Raw genomic sequence first — 17,538 nt, forward strand, 5'->3', positions numbered from 1 at the left:
AGTTGGATACCCCAGTACTACGTTCCAGTCAGGGCAGAAGGGGATAAGAGTACAGACGAAGATGTGGTTGAGGGAGTGGTGCGGGGGTGGGCAGGGTTTCAGATTTCTGTATCACTGGGATCTCTTCTGGGAATTGTATTACCTGTAAAAAATGGAAGGGTTGGACCTGACCCGAGGGATACTAACATTCTTGTGGGCAAGTTTGCTAGAGCTGTTGAGGAGGGATTAAAGTGATTTGGCAGGGGGATGGGAACCGGAGTGTTCATGGTCAGGAGGGAGCAGTTGTTATACAAGTAGATGCAGTGTGTAATGAGACTGTGAGGACGGACAGGCAGATGATGTGGCAAAGTTGCAGTCAGTGGGATAAGCTGAAGTGTAACATGGGAGCAGAATTGAAAAGGGCGATTAAATACAGGACTGTAGGTGTTATATTTGAATGCGTGCAGTACATAGAGTAAGTTAGGTGACCCCGTAGCATAGTTAAAGATTGGCAGGTGTGATATTGTGGGCATCACTTAGACGTGGCTGATAGAAGAACATAGTTGGGAGATTAACATCTAAGGATACACATTGTATCTAAAGGACAGCAGGCAGGCAAAGAAGTGGGTTGGCTCTGTTGGTATAAAATGAAATCAAATCCCTAGAAGGAGGTGACATAGGATTGGAATTTGTAGAAGTAGTGGTACTTAATAAATTCAAAGAATATCTAACAGGAATGTGAAATGTGATATATGGGGGGGCGGGGGGGGAGACAAAGTTGAGCTCCAGAAAACAGGAGCCCGATGAAAGTGTAAATGACTTCATCACAGCATTGTATGTCCAGTCAGTCAACTGTGCATATGGAAATCATAGAGATGAGCTCATTAGAGCCAGAATCATTGTCTGGCTACATGACACCAAATTATCAGCGAGATTTCAATTGCAGGCAAATCTCACACTAGAGAAAGCTACGACTATGGTCAGGCAGAGTAAGAATGTTCATCAGCAACAGACAGAACTCAGGCACAGAATAATGCTGAGATAAAGCTGTACAAAAAGAAGGGGACAAACAAGGTGCAGTCAGAAAGAGTACAGAAAAAGGTGACTGTAGAGCTCAGCTCAAATAAAACATACAAGCGAAACAAAGAGCAGGTAAAATGTCTAAGTGCAGGAGATGCAGCAAGTCTCCATTCCATGTCAAAAAGAAGTGGAATGCCACCAATGCAATAGAATTAGCCATTATCAAAGCCATTGTCACTCAAACACAGTTCTTCAGAAAGTCAAAGAAGACCGTGATTCAGATGAAGAGAAAGCTTTCCTCAGGGCTCTAGATTCAAATAGACAAGGTTGGTGTACTACTTTCCAGTTGCAAAGTGAGATAATAATGCTGTAAATGGACACCGGGGCAAATGTCACAGCCATCCCAGAATGGCTGTTCACAAAACTGGTGAAGAAACCAGGCATTATGCTATACCAAAGAAAATTCTCATATGGTCAGGGAAACTTTAAGCTCAGGGTGAAAGGAAAGTTTACTACTTCCATCCATAAAAGTGAGAAACAGTTAAAAGAGGATGTCTATGTTGTTCAGAATCTCTTCTCACCACTAGTGGGATGACATGTCATCAAGAAGCTAAACTTCATTGCAAAGTTGGATTTGCTAAACAATGTTCAGTGGCAGAAGAATTTCTCAATCTCATTCACAGGCCTGGGGGTACTGAGAGAAGAGTACCTTTTTCAACTGAAGCCAAAAGTAGTACCCTACTTTCTGACCACAGCAAAGTGTATACCAGTCCCATTGATGAACAAAGCTAAAGCTGAACTTGAAATAGTAGAGGCACTTGGCACATTAACTAGAATGAATGAACCTAGTGACAGGTGTGCAAGCATTATTCCTGTCCCAAGCCAGATAGCACAGTGAGGATCTATTGTTCTAACAAAATTGAATAATGCAGTATTTGTTCTGCCCTCTGTTGAGCACACATTAGGACACTGGGTGGTGCAAAGTTCTTCTCCAAAGTAAATGTAATCTCAGGCTTCCAGAAGATCCATTTAGCTCCTGAATCACAGAAGCTCACAACATTTATCACACCATATGGACGCTATGCCTTCAAGAGACTCCCTTCAGACATCTCATTAGCCCCTGAACTCTTTCAGATGAGGATGAACCAAATGTTGAAGGGACTGGAAAGAGTAGTCTGCCACATGGATGAATTACATATCTTCGAAGGCTCAAGTGAGGAACATGACACAAAGAGTGGAATTTGCCTTATAGAAACTGAAACAGGCTGGAATAACCCAGATCAAAAAGAAATGTGAATTTGTAAAATTGGAGGTGAAGTTCCTAGGCGACCAACTGTCCTCAGTGGGAGTGCAATCAGGTTCAGGCAAACTGGCAGGAGTTCAGAATAAGAGCAACCTACAAATGTATCTGAGATCCGCAGTTTCCTTGGCATGATAAACCAACTGGGAAAGTTCATTCCAGATCTGGCAGTGAAAACAAAGACACAACATGACCTCCTCTCTTGATGAAGCATTTGGACCTGGGACACCCTACAGGAGAAGTCATTCTCAGCACTTAAAACAGAGTTTATCTCTCCACCAACATTGGTGTTCTTCGATGTGAACAAAACAAACAAGGTCTCAGCAGAAGGCTCTTCCTTTGGTCCAGGGGATGTACTGATGTAAAACTGCAGTGGCGTATGGAAACCAGTGGCATGTGCATCAAGAGCACTGACTACTACTGAACAGCTTTATGCCTAAATCAAAAATGAGACATTGGCTCTCATGTAGGCTTGTCACTCGGTAGGCATTAAATTCCTACTTGAAACAGACCACAAGCCCACTTGTCAGCATCCTCAGCTCGAAACACTAGGATGACTTACTTCCACATCTGCAAAGATATGGAATGAGGCTTATGAGATACTGTTATAATATTGAACATGTCCTCAGCAAATCTTTCACAGTACCAGACACTCTGTCAAGGATATCATGCAAAAGTGAGTAGACGGAAGCTGACTCCACCTTCATGGAGGATACCAACATCTACTTACCTCAGGAATATGAAAGCTTTCCTGCATCACAGAGTAAAGTGGATGAAATTCACAGAGAGCTAATAAAGGACCAAATCTACAGCAAGGTCATGCAATACTGTGAGTGTGGATGGTCATCTGTTCCAAAAGGAGTTCACGAGCTCAGACCTTACTAACTCAAAAGAGACACACTCACCATTCCTGATGTTTTGCTTCTAAAGGGCTTCAAACTTGTCATTCTTGCTTTATGCATGCCAAAATCATCAGTCAAATCCACCAAGGACATCATGACATTGTCATAGTCCGGTCCATGAAGTCCATATTCCAGTTCATGGTCCGGTCCATCGACCCTTGCTCCAGGTTTTCCTTTCTACCCTGTTTCTGTCCTTGTTGAGCTAATTGAGGCGGCTGATGCTAACTGGGGCTGGCTGCATAAATACCTTCAGAGACCAGGGTGTAGTTGCGGGATTGCTCTTGTCCCTACTCCTTGGATCCCTTGCTTGGCCTTCTGTTTCCTCACCTGAAACCCTCGCCTTGCCTTGCTGGAAACCCTCGCCTTGTCTTGCTGCAAACCTTCGCCTCGTCTTGCCTGCAGTCTTGTTCTGGAGCCACCCTGTTCCTAGCTCCAGTCTCCAGCCTCGTCTCAAGTCTCCTGCCTCCAGTCTCCAGCCTCGCCGCAAGTCTCCTGCCTCCAGTCTCCAGCCTCGCCTCAAGTCTCCTGCCTCCAGTCTCCAGCCTCGCCTCAAGTCTCCTGCCTCCAGTCTCCAGCTTCGCCTGAAGTCTCCTGCCTCCAGTCTCCAGCCTCGCCTCAAGTCTCCTGCCTCCAGTCTCCAGCCTCGCCTCAAGTCTCCTGCCTCCAGTCTCCAGCCTCGCCTCCAGTCACCTGCCTCCAGTCTCCAGCCTCGCCTCAAGTCTCCTGCCTCCAGTCTCCAGCCTCGCCTCAAGTTTCCTGCCTCCAGTCTCCAGCCTCGCCTCCAGTCACCTACCTCCAGTCTCCAGTCTCGCCTCAAGTCTCCTGCCTCCAGTCTCCAGCCTCGCCTCCAGTCACCTACCTCCAGTCTCCAGCCTCGCCTCCAGTCACCTGCCTCCAGTCTCCAGCCTCGCCTCAAGTCTCCTGCCTCCAGTCTCCAGTCTCGCCTCAAGTCTCCTGCCTCCAGTCTCCAGCCTCGCCTCAAGTCTCCTGCCTCCAGTCTCCAGCCTCGCCTCAAGTCTCCTGCCTCCAGTCTCCAGCCTCGCCTCCAGTCACCTACCTCCAGTCTCCAGCCTCGCCTCCAGTCACCTGCCTCCAGTCTCCAGCCTCGCCTCAAGTCTCCTGCCTCCAGTCTCCAGTCTCGCCTCAAGTCTCCTGCCTCCAGTCTCCAGCCTCGCCTCAAGTCTCCTGCCTCCAGTCTCCAGCCTCGCCTCAAGTCTCCTGCCTCCAGTCTCCAGCCTCGCCTCCAGTCACCTACCTCCAGTCTCCAGCCTCGCCTCATCTCCTGCCTCCAGTCTCCAGCCTCACCTCAAGTCTCCTGCCTCCAGTCTCCAGCCTCACCTCCAGTCACCTGCCTCCAGTCTCCAGCATCGCCTCGTCTCCTGCCTCCAGTCCCAGCTTCGCCTCATCTCCTGCCTCGCCTCCAGCTGACTGCCTCCTGTATCCTGCCTCAAGTCTCCAGCCTCGCCTCCAGTCGCCTGCCTCCAGTCTCCAGCCTCGCCTCCAGTCACCTACCTCCAGTCTCCAGTCTCGCCTCAAGTCTCCTGCCTCCAGTCTCCAGCCTCGCCTCCAGTCACCTACCTCCAGTCTCCAGCCTCGCCTCCAGTCACCTGCCTCCAGTCTCCAGCCTCGCCTCAAGTCTCCTGCCTCCAGTCTCCAGTCTCGCCTCAAGTCTCCTGCCTCCAGTCTCCAGCCTCGCCTCAAGTCTCCTGCCTCCAGTCTCCAGCCTCGCCTCAAATCTCCTGCCTCCAGTCTCCAGCCTCGCCTCCAGTCACCTACCTCCAGTCTCCAGCCTCGCCTCATCTCCTGCCTCCAGTCTCCAGCCTCACCTCAAGTCTCCTGCCTCCAGTCTCCAGCCTCACCTCCAGTCACCTGCCTCCAGTCTCCAGCATCGCCTCGTCTCCTGCCTCCAGTCCCAGCTTCGCCTCATCTCCTGCCTCGCCTCCAGCTGACTACCTCCTGTATCCTGCCTCAAGTCTCCAGCCTCGCCTCCAGTCACCTGCCTCCAGTCTCCAGCCTCGCTTCGTCTCCTGCCTCCAGCCTCCAGCCTCCAGCCTCCTGCCTCCTGCATCCTGCCTCAAGTCTCCAGTCACCTGCCTCCAGTCTCCAGCCTCACCTCCAGTTTCTAGCCTCACCTCATCTACTGCCTCCAGTCCCAGCTTCACCTCAAGTCTCCTGTCTCCAGTCTCCAGCCTCACCTCCAGTCACCTGCCTCCAGTCTCTAGCCTCACCTCAAGTCTACTGCCTCCAGTCCCAGCTTCGTCTCATCTCCTGCCTCCAGCCTCCAGCCTCCAGCCTCCTGCCTGCTGCATCCTGCCTCAAGTCTCCATCCTCGCCTCCAGTCACCTGCCTCCAGGCCCCAGCCTCGCCTCCAGTCACCAGCCTCCAGTCCCAGCTTCGCCTCATCTCCTGCCTCCAGTCTCCAGCCTCACCTCCAGTCTCCAGCCTCGCCTCCAGTCGCCTGCCTCCAGTCTCCAGCCTCGCCTCCAGTCTACTGCCTCCAGTCTCCAGCCTCTCCTCAAATCTGCTGCCTGCCGCCTCGCCTCGCCTCAAGTCTCAAGTCTCAAGTCTCAAGTCTCCTGCCTGCAGCCTCGCTTCAAGCCTCAAGCCTCATCTCGCCTGCCTGCCAAGCCTCGTCCTTGCCTGGTTCTGGGGTCTGAGCCAAAGGCAAGACCCAGATACTGGGTCCTTGTCCAGTCTCTGGCTGGGAGTCCAAGTTTGGACTCCTAGCTCTTTTGTCAGTCCTGTTCCAGGTTCCTGGTTTTCCTGTCCATGTTCTTGCCATTGCCCTGTATCCTAGTCCTGTCTCTAGTACTTCAGTGCCTGTGTCTTGCGCTTGGGTCTGTTCCCAGCCGCCGCCCTTATGACAGGCGTTGAAAAGAAGTAACCCAAGAACAAGGCAATCCATATGATGGTCTGGTCTGAACTCACAGCCGGGGGATTATGTAATGTGAAGCATGCAGACAACTGCAGAAAAATCGTGTGGAACTTGTCTGTCCCACAGAATTCTCAGAACTTCCAAGGCAATAATACAATAGCTATGAGGGATTTTCATACGCAGGTAGATTGGGAATATCAGAATGGTGCTTGCTTCCAAGAGACTGAATTTGTAGAATGCTGACAAGATGGCTTTTTAGAGTAGCTTCTGGTTGAGCCCATTAAGGGAAAGTTATTCTGGATTGGGTGTTGTCTAATGAACCAGATTTTATTCGGGAGCCTAAGGAGGCAGTGATCATAATATGATAGAATTCACCTTGCAGTTTTAGAGGGAAAAGCTAAAGTAAAATATATCAGTATTACAGTGGAGTAAAGGGAATTATATAGGCATGAGAGAGGGACTGACCAATGTTGATTGGAAGGGTACACTATCAGGGATAAGGGCAGAACAGCAATGGCTGGAATTTCTGGGAGCAATTCAGTTGGCAGCGGAGAGATACTGTACATCCCACAAATGAAGTACTCTAAAGGGATGATGAGACAACTGTGGCTGACTAGGGAAGTCAAAGACAGCATAAAGCAAGAGAGCGCATAAATTAGTGTGAAGTTAGAGGATGGAGAAGCTTTTAAAACCAACAGAAGACAACCAAAAAAAAAGGCATAAGGAGGAAGAAGTTGATATATGAAGGTAAGCTAGCTATTAATATAAAAGGGGATACGAGAAGTTTTTCAGATTTATACAGAATAAAAGAGAGGCAAGAGTGAATATCGGACCACTGGAAAATGATGTTGGTAGGGTACTAATGAGGGACAAAAAAATGGCACACTAACTTAATAAATATTTTGCATCAGTCTTCATTGTGATGGACACTGGCAGTATGCCAGAAATTTAAGAGTGTCAAGGAGCAGAAGTGAGTGTAGTTGCAATTACTAAGAAAAGAGTGCTTGGCAAGCTGCATGGTCTAAAGGTTGATAATTCACTGGGACCAGGTGGACTACATCCCACATTCTGAAAGAGGTAGCTGAAGAAATTGTGGAGGCATCAGTAATGGTCTTTCAAGAATCACTAGATTCTAGAATGGCTCTGGAGGACTAGAAATTTGCATATATCTCTATACTCTTTAAGGAGGGAGGAAGACAGAAGAAAGGACATTATGGGCCAGTTAGTCTGACTTCAATGGTTAGGAAAATGATAGAGTCCATTACTGAGGATGAGATTTTGCGGTACTTAGCGGCACACAATAAAATAGGTCAGAGTCAGCATGTTTCCTGCAGGGGAAATCTTGCCTGAGAATTCTGTTGGAATTTTTTGAGGAAATAATAGGCAGGATAGACAAAGGAGTCAGTGGATGTTGCTTAGTTGGATTTTCAGAAGGCCTTTGATGAGATGCCGCACATGAGGCTGCTTAATAAGATATGAGTCCATGGTATTTCAGGGAAGATACTAGCAAGATTGGAAGATTGCATGGCAGGAATCAAACACTGGGTGTAAAAGGGGCCTATTCTAGTTGACTGCTAGTGACTAATGGTGTTCTGCAGTGGTCAGTATTGGGACTGCTTTTCACATTATATGTCAACAATTTGGATGATGGAATTGATCGCTTTGTGGCCAAATTTGCCAATGATACAAAGATAGGTGGAGGACAGGTAGTGCTGAGGAATCAGCGAATCTATTGAAAGCCTTAGACAGATCGAGAGAATGGTTAAAGGAATTGGCAGATGGAATATAGTACAGGGAAGTGTACGGTCATGCACTTCGGTAGCAGGAATAAAGCCGTAGACTATTTTCTAAACAGTCATCAAAACCAAAAGCCAGAGGTGCAAAGGAATTTGTAAGTCCTTGTGCAGGTTTTCTTAAAGGTTAACTTGCTCGTTGAGTCATTGGTTACAAAGACAAATGCAATGTTAGCATTTATTTCGAGAGGACTAGAGCAAGGATGTAATGATGGGGTTTTATAAGGTATTACTCAGATCATAATTGGTGTATTGTGAGTAGCTTTGGAACCGTTTTGGCATTGGAGTTTGACGAGAATGAGAAATGAAAGGATTAATGTGTAAGGAGTGTTTTATAGCTCTGGGTCTGTACTCATTAGAGTTCAGAAGAATGAGGGAATATCTCATTAAAACCTATCAAATATTGAAAGACCTAGATAGAGTAGATGTGGAGAGGATGCTTCTAGTCGGTGAATCTAGGACCAGAGGGCACAGCCTCAGAATTGAGGGGCATCCATTCAGACCAAAGATGAGGAGGAATTACTTTAACCAGAACATAGTGAATCTGGAATTCATTGCCACAGATGGCTGTGGAGGCCAGGTCAGTGAATATATTTAAAATGGGAATTGATAGTTTTTTGATTAGTCAGGCCATCAAATGTTATGGGGTAAAAGCTGGAGAATGGAGTTGACAGGGATAATAAATCAGCCAGAGCAGACTCGATGGGCCAAATGGCCTAATTCTACTCCTATGTCTTACTGTCTATGGTCCCAGGGATGCAAATTTTTTGGGAGCTAAAATTTAAATTAGTATTGGGGCTTCATATCAGCTCTCTTGTGTGACTCTGCAAAAGGGTTTTGTCACATTGATTGTTCTTTTTATTTCCTTGGTAATCTTTGGAATAAATTTCGAGAGGAATTATATAAAATTTATTTTATATCCGCACCTATGTCCATGAAGACTCAAAGGATGGTGCTATTTATGTATTGTCATTGTGGTTACCAAAGGATGAGCAGGCTGGGCTACAACAAGAGCCTCTGGAACAATGACAGCTGATCCCCTGGCCTCTGTCTCATAGGAGCTCACAGCAAAGATACAACTTGCACATGAGTGATGCATAAAGAGACTCTGTTTCCAGGATGGATCAGAACATCAGCGTCTCAGGAAACTCAAGATTTACAGGTCAGCTAACAGCAGGACTTTGCAGCCTCTTTGAGCAGAGCTGAATGGAACTGGTGAACTTGCTCTGCCAGTGGCTCTGAAAGCCTATACTCCTCTCAGTCTTCTGGGATCATTCCACAGTTTTAATAGGGATATCATCATGATTTCTTGGTCAAATATGCCAAATGTATAAAGCAGGCTACCATAGTTTATCTCCAAATAAAATGGGTGGGATGTTAGCGTAGTGGTTACTGTAATTCTATTACAGGTAAAGCTAACCTGGGTTCAATTCTCACTTCTGTCTGTAAGGAGTTCATCCATTCTGCCCATGACTGTGTGGGTTTTTTTGGTTGCTCTGGATTCCTCCTACATTCCAAAGACACACAAGTTAATAGGTTATGTGTCACATGGGTGTAATTGGGCAGCACAGGCTTCTTGGGTCAGAAGGACCTAATTTTGTGCTGTATCTCTAAATAAAATTTAAACAAAATAGAGATGGTTCCTGAAGTGCCAGCTTGGCTGGATTCCCAGTAGTACAGAATGTGATAGACTACAAACATCTGGTGATCTGGGCACCAACACATCAGCTCGGAGTATTGAGTAATTGAAAAGCATTTAATTTCTTGAAAATATGGTTGCCTGCAACCATAGGAGAATTTTTCTCCAGATGTGTACAATCAGCAGCTTCCATGATTCTCCCATCTTGCAATACTTCATCCTTACCTACTCATTCCATCCTTCACGCAGACTTATGAGTTGACTGCCATGGACAATGACTAGATGGCAAACAAATTAAAATGGTAGCAATGATGTTCAGGAGCACTAAGACCTATAAAGTCAGGCCACTCAAAATGTAATAGAGTATATCATTGAAATATTGTTAATATGTTCATGTACTTTGATTTTTTTTTTACTTTATGCATCTGCCAGGATTTGAAGGCCAGTCTTAGTCTGCTGCTGAAACAACAACATAGTAGAACAGTGAAGGCTGGGCACACATGAATGCAGTGACCTTAGCTCTTCAGCCAAAGATGAGGAGGAGCTGTAAGAGTAGAATGAAGAAAATGGAAAAGGTGACAACTTCTTCAGTACATGTCAGCACATTGTATAATGGATTACCCACCGCAGCATAAAATCTGTCATGCTTGAGTACCAGGAAGGTTCACAGTTGTCATAGAGGTAGAAGCACTTCTGCTCTCTCTCTCATTTTTCAGTGGCTTAAATCAACATAAATCAGTGAGCACACATGTATAGTCTGTCCAGCCTCAGTTGGATAGTCAATTAACTGAGTGGGTCAATGCTCTTTCCATTCCACACAAAATACAACTCTATTAGCTATCCATATTATTTGTACAAGGGGCTAGAATGTTTCCACTGTGAGCAAAAACCCAGGACTGTATTACAACTAGAATACTTGGACCATTCCCCATTTGTGATGAAGAATCTTTGATCCAAAATGTCAACTTTTTTTTTATTGACAGTTGCTGCCTAACCTCCTGAATTATTTCAGTATTTTTTCTTTCTACTTCGAAGTTTTATTTGCCTTGGGAACACAGCATGGTAGTATGGAATAGTATCTCGAAAGTAATGGATAAATTACAGAAGATGGGAGTCTGTAAGGTCTTTCTTCCAAGGCTCCGTAGCTTTCTTTGAAATGAAAACATAGTTCTAATGTGTAAGATGTCCTATAATTGATCTTTCTGTTGTCAGGACTTGAGGGACTGAATTAAGGGGAGAGCTTGCACAGGCTAGAACTTTTTTTCTTGGAACCCAGGAGACTGGGAGGTGATCTTATAGAGATGTATGGAATCATGAAGGACATAGGTGGGTTGAATACATTCTGTCTCTTTCCTAGGGTTGAGGAATCAGGAATTAGAAGGCAAGGGTGCGAGGCAGAGGGGAAAGATTTAACAGAACCTTTGAGGGGCAACTTTTTTTTTACAGAGAATGTGGTAGGTAAGTGGAATGTGCTATTAGAGGAAGTAGTTGAGACAAGTACAATAGCAAATTTTAGAAGACAGTTGGGCTGATACATGGATTGGGAAGGTTTATAAGGTTGTGAGACAAATGCTGGCAAATGGGACTAACGTGAATGGGATATCTCGATTGAAGAGGACCATAAGGGCTGAATGGCCTATTTCTATGTGATCCATGATCTCTCAAAGTTGTTGTGAGTTATCTTCTCCAACAACAATAAAAAAGAATAAGCAGGGATCATCTGAAGAAAAAAATATAGCCATAGATATTTCAGAAACATCTGTATGCAACAATTAGCAACATTGCATAGAGGTTTTGATGAAAGATAATTCTGAAACATTCACAATTTTTCTTTTTTCACAGATACTGAATGGCTTGATGATTATTTCCATCATTTTCTATTTTTATATTAGATTGGAGGATTGTTTCTTAATTCACTTAAGACACAGGCTGATAATATACCATTGCTTCAGTAGTCTGAAGTACCTTTTGTTATTCAAAACTAATGTCTGTGGGTTTCTTTGGTGTTTTTACAGGTACGGTAAATTCTGGTTAATTGGGCCATCAGTTAAGCAGTGTAGCCGTTTATTTGGGATAAATCTTAAAAACAAAATCTAATAGAGAAAATAGTCAGAATTCCCTTCTTTTATTTGGGACACTACGCTGCTTAATTGGGACAGATGACTTTTGGCAAACAGTTTCTAACTAGTGTCAGTTACGTGCGTGATGGTTAGACACTTACAGCAAGCAGTTTTTAGATAGCGTCAGTTGTGTGTGGTTGTGTTCAAAGCAGTGACTTTTGTTACTGATAGTTGGCGAGGAATATGCAGTAAGACACTTCAGAAATGCTGCTCACTTGCTCACTGCAGTTTCAAGCATTCAGGCTTGGAGATGTCAGAAAAGGCTGAGAGTGAAATGAAATGTTTTCACTACTTCAATAAGTTAGGAATTACTACAAAGAATTTGAAATTATTGACATTCATTTTGAATGTTACAATGAAAGTGAAGATTTGGAGGATGTAATCGTCAAAAACATTATATGAAAGCAATTTATTATCTGCACTAGGTGTCTGCGCTGATGTTGTTCATTTACAGTCAATCAAAATGTCATGGCAATGTACACTGAATGAATTCCTCTGATAACTATTAGGAATTAATAAAGAGCTGTAGTAGTACTGATGACAGTCTAATTTGTTTTGTAGTTCATTTAAATGCATAATTTGTAACTCAGTATACGGTATTTTGTTTTTTCACTCCTTTTTAACTATTTCCATGAAACTACAGCTAATTGGGGCATTCACTTAATTTGACAAAAATATACTGATCCTGGTGTGTCCCAATTAACTGGAATCCTCTGTATCATCACCCAGATTAGACAATTGACAAACAAAAAAAAAACTACTTGCAGTGGCGGCTGCTATAATGATGTATCAAGGTTATACCACCTGGGACTCTCAGTTCTTAAAGAAATATTTTTGCTTGTATACACTGTACTAACAATCCTTTTAGTAATAAACTCATTAAAGCCATCAGCCAATTATATACATAAAAATGTACCAGCAGTTCTATATATGAAATCATAGCATTAACACATTATTTGCAAATTCATATCCTCATATACAATTATAAGACACACCCGTGCCACCAGCTATTCCAAGGCTGGATTCCTAGAAAATGGTCCGTATTCTGATTTTTCATAATGCAAAACTGTCTCATCTGCACATCTGTCAAAAATATGAGTTGAAAATAAGTTTTATATTATTCGTTTACCTCTTTTTTTTCCACTTAAGTTCCTTTAGAGAGAATTGTGTCCTAAATCTCAAATATTTAGGCAGTGATTTTTCAATTCTGTAAGGACAATTTTCTATTACCCAATCAACTATAACACATGGTTTACCTGTATTTAAGAAAGAAAACATTCAGTGCTTTTGTCTTCTCATTTGGACAATTTTTGTGGTTATAAACTGTACTTGATGTTTCTGAAGTGTCCACTTAAGGCTTTATTAATTACAGTAGATATCCTCTTTAGGTACTTCATTCACCTTTCATATGGCATCATGTTGCGTAATAGCTGCTTGAACATAATTAGTTTCATAAATTTAGGCTTTTTTATTATTTGCCATCAAGTTAACTTAACAAAATACTGAGATTCTAGGTAATTAAAGTCATAAAGTTATACATCATGGAAATAGGACCTTCAGCTAAACTCATCCATGCCAACTAAAGAGCCTACATGAGCTAGTTTAATTTGCCTGTGTTTGCCCCATGTCCCTGTACACCTTAACTACATACTTGTCCAAATCTGTTATAAACAATGTAATTGTACCTGGGGCCATACCGTAGAGGCAGAAATGAGGACCCTAAACCACACCTGGGACACAATGGAGAAGGACAAACTGAGATGGAGGACCTTCATTGCTGCCCTAATCACCAGTGGCACAACAGGTATTTGATGATTATGCTGACTAAACCTCCTCTAGCAGCACGCTCTGTATACTCAGTTGATCTAGATCCTGTTGTAATCTGAGACAACCTCCTTTCACTGTCCATCACACCACCAGTTTTCGTGTCGTCTGTAAATGTACTAATCAGGCCAGTTACAATCTTATCTAAAACACAAATATATATGGAAAACAACAGGGGCACAGCACAGACACCTGATGGACACCACTGTTCACAGACGGCCAATTGGAATTCAACTACCCTCTGATGCATTCCATGAAGTTGATTTTGTGTCCAAATAGCTAAGTCGTTCTGGATCTCTTTTGATCTCATCTTTTAGACCAGCCTAACATGCAAAACCTTGTTAAAGATCTTGTTCAAGTCCATGTCAACTGCCCTGTCCTCATCCCTCCTCTTGGTTACCTCTTTAAAAAAATCAAACATATTTGTGAGACATGGCTTCTTTGCACAAAATCATGCTGGTCATTTCTAATCAGTCCTTGCTTTTCCAAATGTAGACAACGTCTGTCTGTCAGAATTCCCTTCCAGTAACTTTCCTCCCACTGATAATAGGCTCACTATTCTCTAGCTCTGTGGCTTGCTCTAAAAGCTTTTTTAAATAAAGGCAAAAAAAATGAACCACCCTTCAGTCTTCTGGTACCTTGGAAAGATATAAAATTCCTTCCCTGGGTCCGAGTATTTTTCCTCGTTTCTCACAATGTTCTTGAATACACTTGTTCAGAGTCGAGAGAAGTGTCTACCTTTTTGTGTTTCAAGAGTACCCTTTCAGGATAACATTCTTCTCCTTACATTATTCATTAGCTTCCACCACCCTCTCCATGATAAATATAGATGTGAAGTATTCATTTAAGACGTTGATCATCTGCCATAGCTCAACATACAGACCGTTAATGGAACCCATTCTCTCCCTAGTTACATTTGCAGCTATAGAATTTTTGAGGATTCTCTTTTCCCTTATCTGTCGACAATATCTCATGTCATCCTTTTGCCTTCCTGGTTTCCTTCTTAAGTCTAATCCTACACCTACAGTACTTCCCAAGGGACTCGTTTACTCCCAGGTGCTGATACTTGATATGTTCTCCTTCTTTTTCCTAACCAGGACCATAACAGTACTCATCAACCAGCGATCCTTAATCCTGTTAACCTTGCCATTCAGTTTTCCAGGAACGTGTTGATGCTGAACTATCCCAATCAAAATCTGGTTTATTATCATTGCCATATGTTGTGAAATTTTTTGCTTTGCAATAGCAATACAGTAAAGGTTATGAAAATTGCCATAAGTTACAAAAACAAAATATGCAAATGATGAATGTTGATGGAACCACAATCCCTTTAGAAATTTGATAGTGCAGAAGAAGAAGCTCTTTCTAAAACTTTGAGTGAGGGTATTCAGACTAATGTAGCTTCTTCCTGATGGTATTAATATAAAACGTCCATGTCCTGGATGGTGAGGGCCATTTATGATGGACGCCCACTTGCCAGATATTCCTTTTCCTCCTAAGAGCCTCTCCTAATCAACCTCTGCAAGTTTTTGTATAACTTCAGCAAAATTAGCCTTTTCCTAATTTAGAAATTTGGCTTATAGACTAGTCTTATATTTTTCCCATAAATGTTTTGGAACTAGTAGAGTTATTGTTAACAGTGCCAAAGTGAGACCCACAAACCCCACCCCCCCCAACTCATTAGCCACATGCCTCATCTCCTTTCCAAAGAAAAGGTTGAGTCCTGCCTCCTTCTAATAGAACAATGACATATTGCTTGACAGAAGACTTTCCTCAACACACTTGAGAAATTCTGCCCCATCTAATTCTTTAGGACAATCAGAGTCCCAGTTAAATACCAAAGAAGTTACAATCACCTAATATTACAACCTTATTTCAGCACCAATCTGCATTATCCATACATACTGTCTTTTCTCCTCTAATTCATGCTGGTTACATGGGTACTTATAGCACAATCTCTTCAAAGTTTTCTGCCCCTTCCTATTTCAAAGTTCTACCATGTAGCCTCACTGGACGATCCCTCAGCCATATCCTCTTCTAGTACTGCTGTGATATTCCCCCTAATCAATATCACAGTCGAAACATGCTACCAGACCTACCCATCCCATCAGCCATATTTCTATGATAGCTACACTATCCAATTCCTGTACACCTTTCCATATCCTGAGTTCATCCGTCTTAGCTGTCAAGTTTCTTGCATTGAAATTAGTGCAATTTAACCTATCAGTGCCTCATCACTCTCTGTCCTGCTTACTGAACTTGTTTGCTTTAAATTCTATATTTGCCTCATCTTTCTCCACACTACTACACTACATTATCCACACTACTGATTAGGGCCTTAACCACTGCCAGACAAGTTCGGAGCCTCTTAAGTGTTTCTAGCAAATCTGCCACCAAGAGATTGGACCCCTTCCAGATAAGGACAACCTGTCCCTGTTGTACAGGTCATCTCTCCCCTAGAAGGGATCCCAATAGTCCACGAATGAGTACCTTAGCCACGCCACCAGAAATTCTAATAACTGTGGCTACTTTTGAGGGCAGTTAGCATCATTTTGTGTGGAGAATACTTCACATTTTGCACCCTCTCCAGCGTCATCTTCTCCTCTGTGCACTTTCTTCAACTTACATGTCTTCAGTTCATGATTCAACATCAAATTCTTTGACAACTTTGTCTTCTGGAGCAACTCTTCCTCTGCCATTCCTGTCTATTAGTCTTCCATTTTAGTTCCTGCCTAAAGCATGTCTTACTCTGATACCACACTATACAGTGGGAAATTGTAACTAAAACCTGTTTTTACCTTCTACTCATCTGCTGACTTTTCCAGGCATTTCCAGAAGGACATTTGCCTATCATTCTGCACATCCCAACTCAAAATAACTTAAATACCCTATGTATCCCCACTCCAAGCTCCCAGTTAAATAGTTTTCTCATGCATAGGAAAAAGAAGGATATGAAGAAAGCAGACAAAATAAGCCCTTACAATGAAAGCATAAATCATGCAGCAAAGATTTTTGTTTATTCTTTAGCAATAGAGCTACTAGATTATTATTGCCACAAATATTCTGGGCAGACAGTGAGCACAGACAGAGGAAAATCTGTCATCTCAAAGCCATACTGCACAAAGATGCAGGTTCAAAAATCATGAATGAATGAGCAGATAAACTTTAGACTTTGAAAGGAAGCTCTCTAAGTACGCAGGACTGGTCAGCAACTGTCAGCAGGCTGGATGGAGAGCGAGGTGTCTCGCAGTGGAGGTTGGTTGTAGGGGATTCGCAGCCCATTCTTTAGTTAGAGCCTTCAGCATTTTGGGCATCGAGGGAGAGAGGAAGAGGAGAGCCATCCGCAGTACCACCGATGCGGTAGAGCAGGCCTCAAGATGGCTGTGGCTCAAAAGAGGGGAGCCATGGAGCCATAAGTAGCTAGCCATCTGGACACAAGCTGGGGTCTGATCAGCCCCGGGTGGGTCACCTGGAGGAGGTTGTATGATGTTGAAAGACGTGAAACACCTGATGATTCCAGGAACGTCACTGAAGATGTGTCCAGAAGCATCCATAGATGTATGTACACAGCACAGAGAAACCAGCAGCTGGAACAGCTCAGTACTTTGTGCATGTGTGGAAGTGCTTTTTTAATGATATAACATAGGAAAGCAACTAATCTTTCCACATCATTTTGGCTTGTGAAGAACTCAAAGTGGCAAAATAACATATATGTGCATATACTTAACTAATGAGCAATAGCGTATGTAATGGTGCTCAGACCTTCGTTTTGTCTGCATGGACCACTGTTACAAGTCACTTGCTGTTCCTGAGGCCTTGAGGAACCTCGTGTGTGGTTAGAATGAGCAAATTCCGTTTTTGTCCAGCCTGTAATATTTTCTGCCTTCTACTCTTTGCTGTTCCTAAGAGATAAAGATTAAGGATAAAAAACTATCCCCTCTGAACAAATACTATTAGGAGGTTGGTTAGTCTTTCTCATGTGGCTCCCTCTTCCACATGGTTCTTACTGCATGAGAGCTGTAGCGGATACTTGAAAGACAAACCAAAGCCGCTGAGAGACTAAGTGAAAGAATTAACACTGCATGA

This window comes from Mobula birostris, chromosome 3 (assembly GCF_030028105.1).
Source record: "Mobula birostris isolate sMobBir1 chromosome 3, sMobBir1.hap1, whole genome shotgun sequence".
NCBI lineage: Eukaryota > Metazoa > Chordata > Chondrichthyes > Myliobatiformes > Myliobatidae > Mobula > Mobula birostris.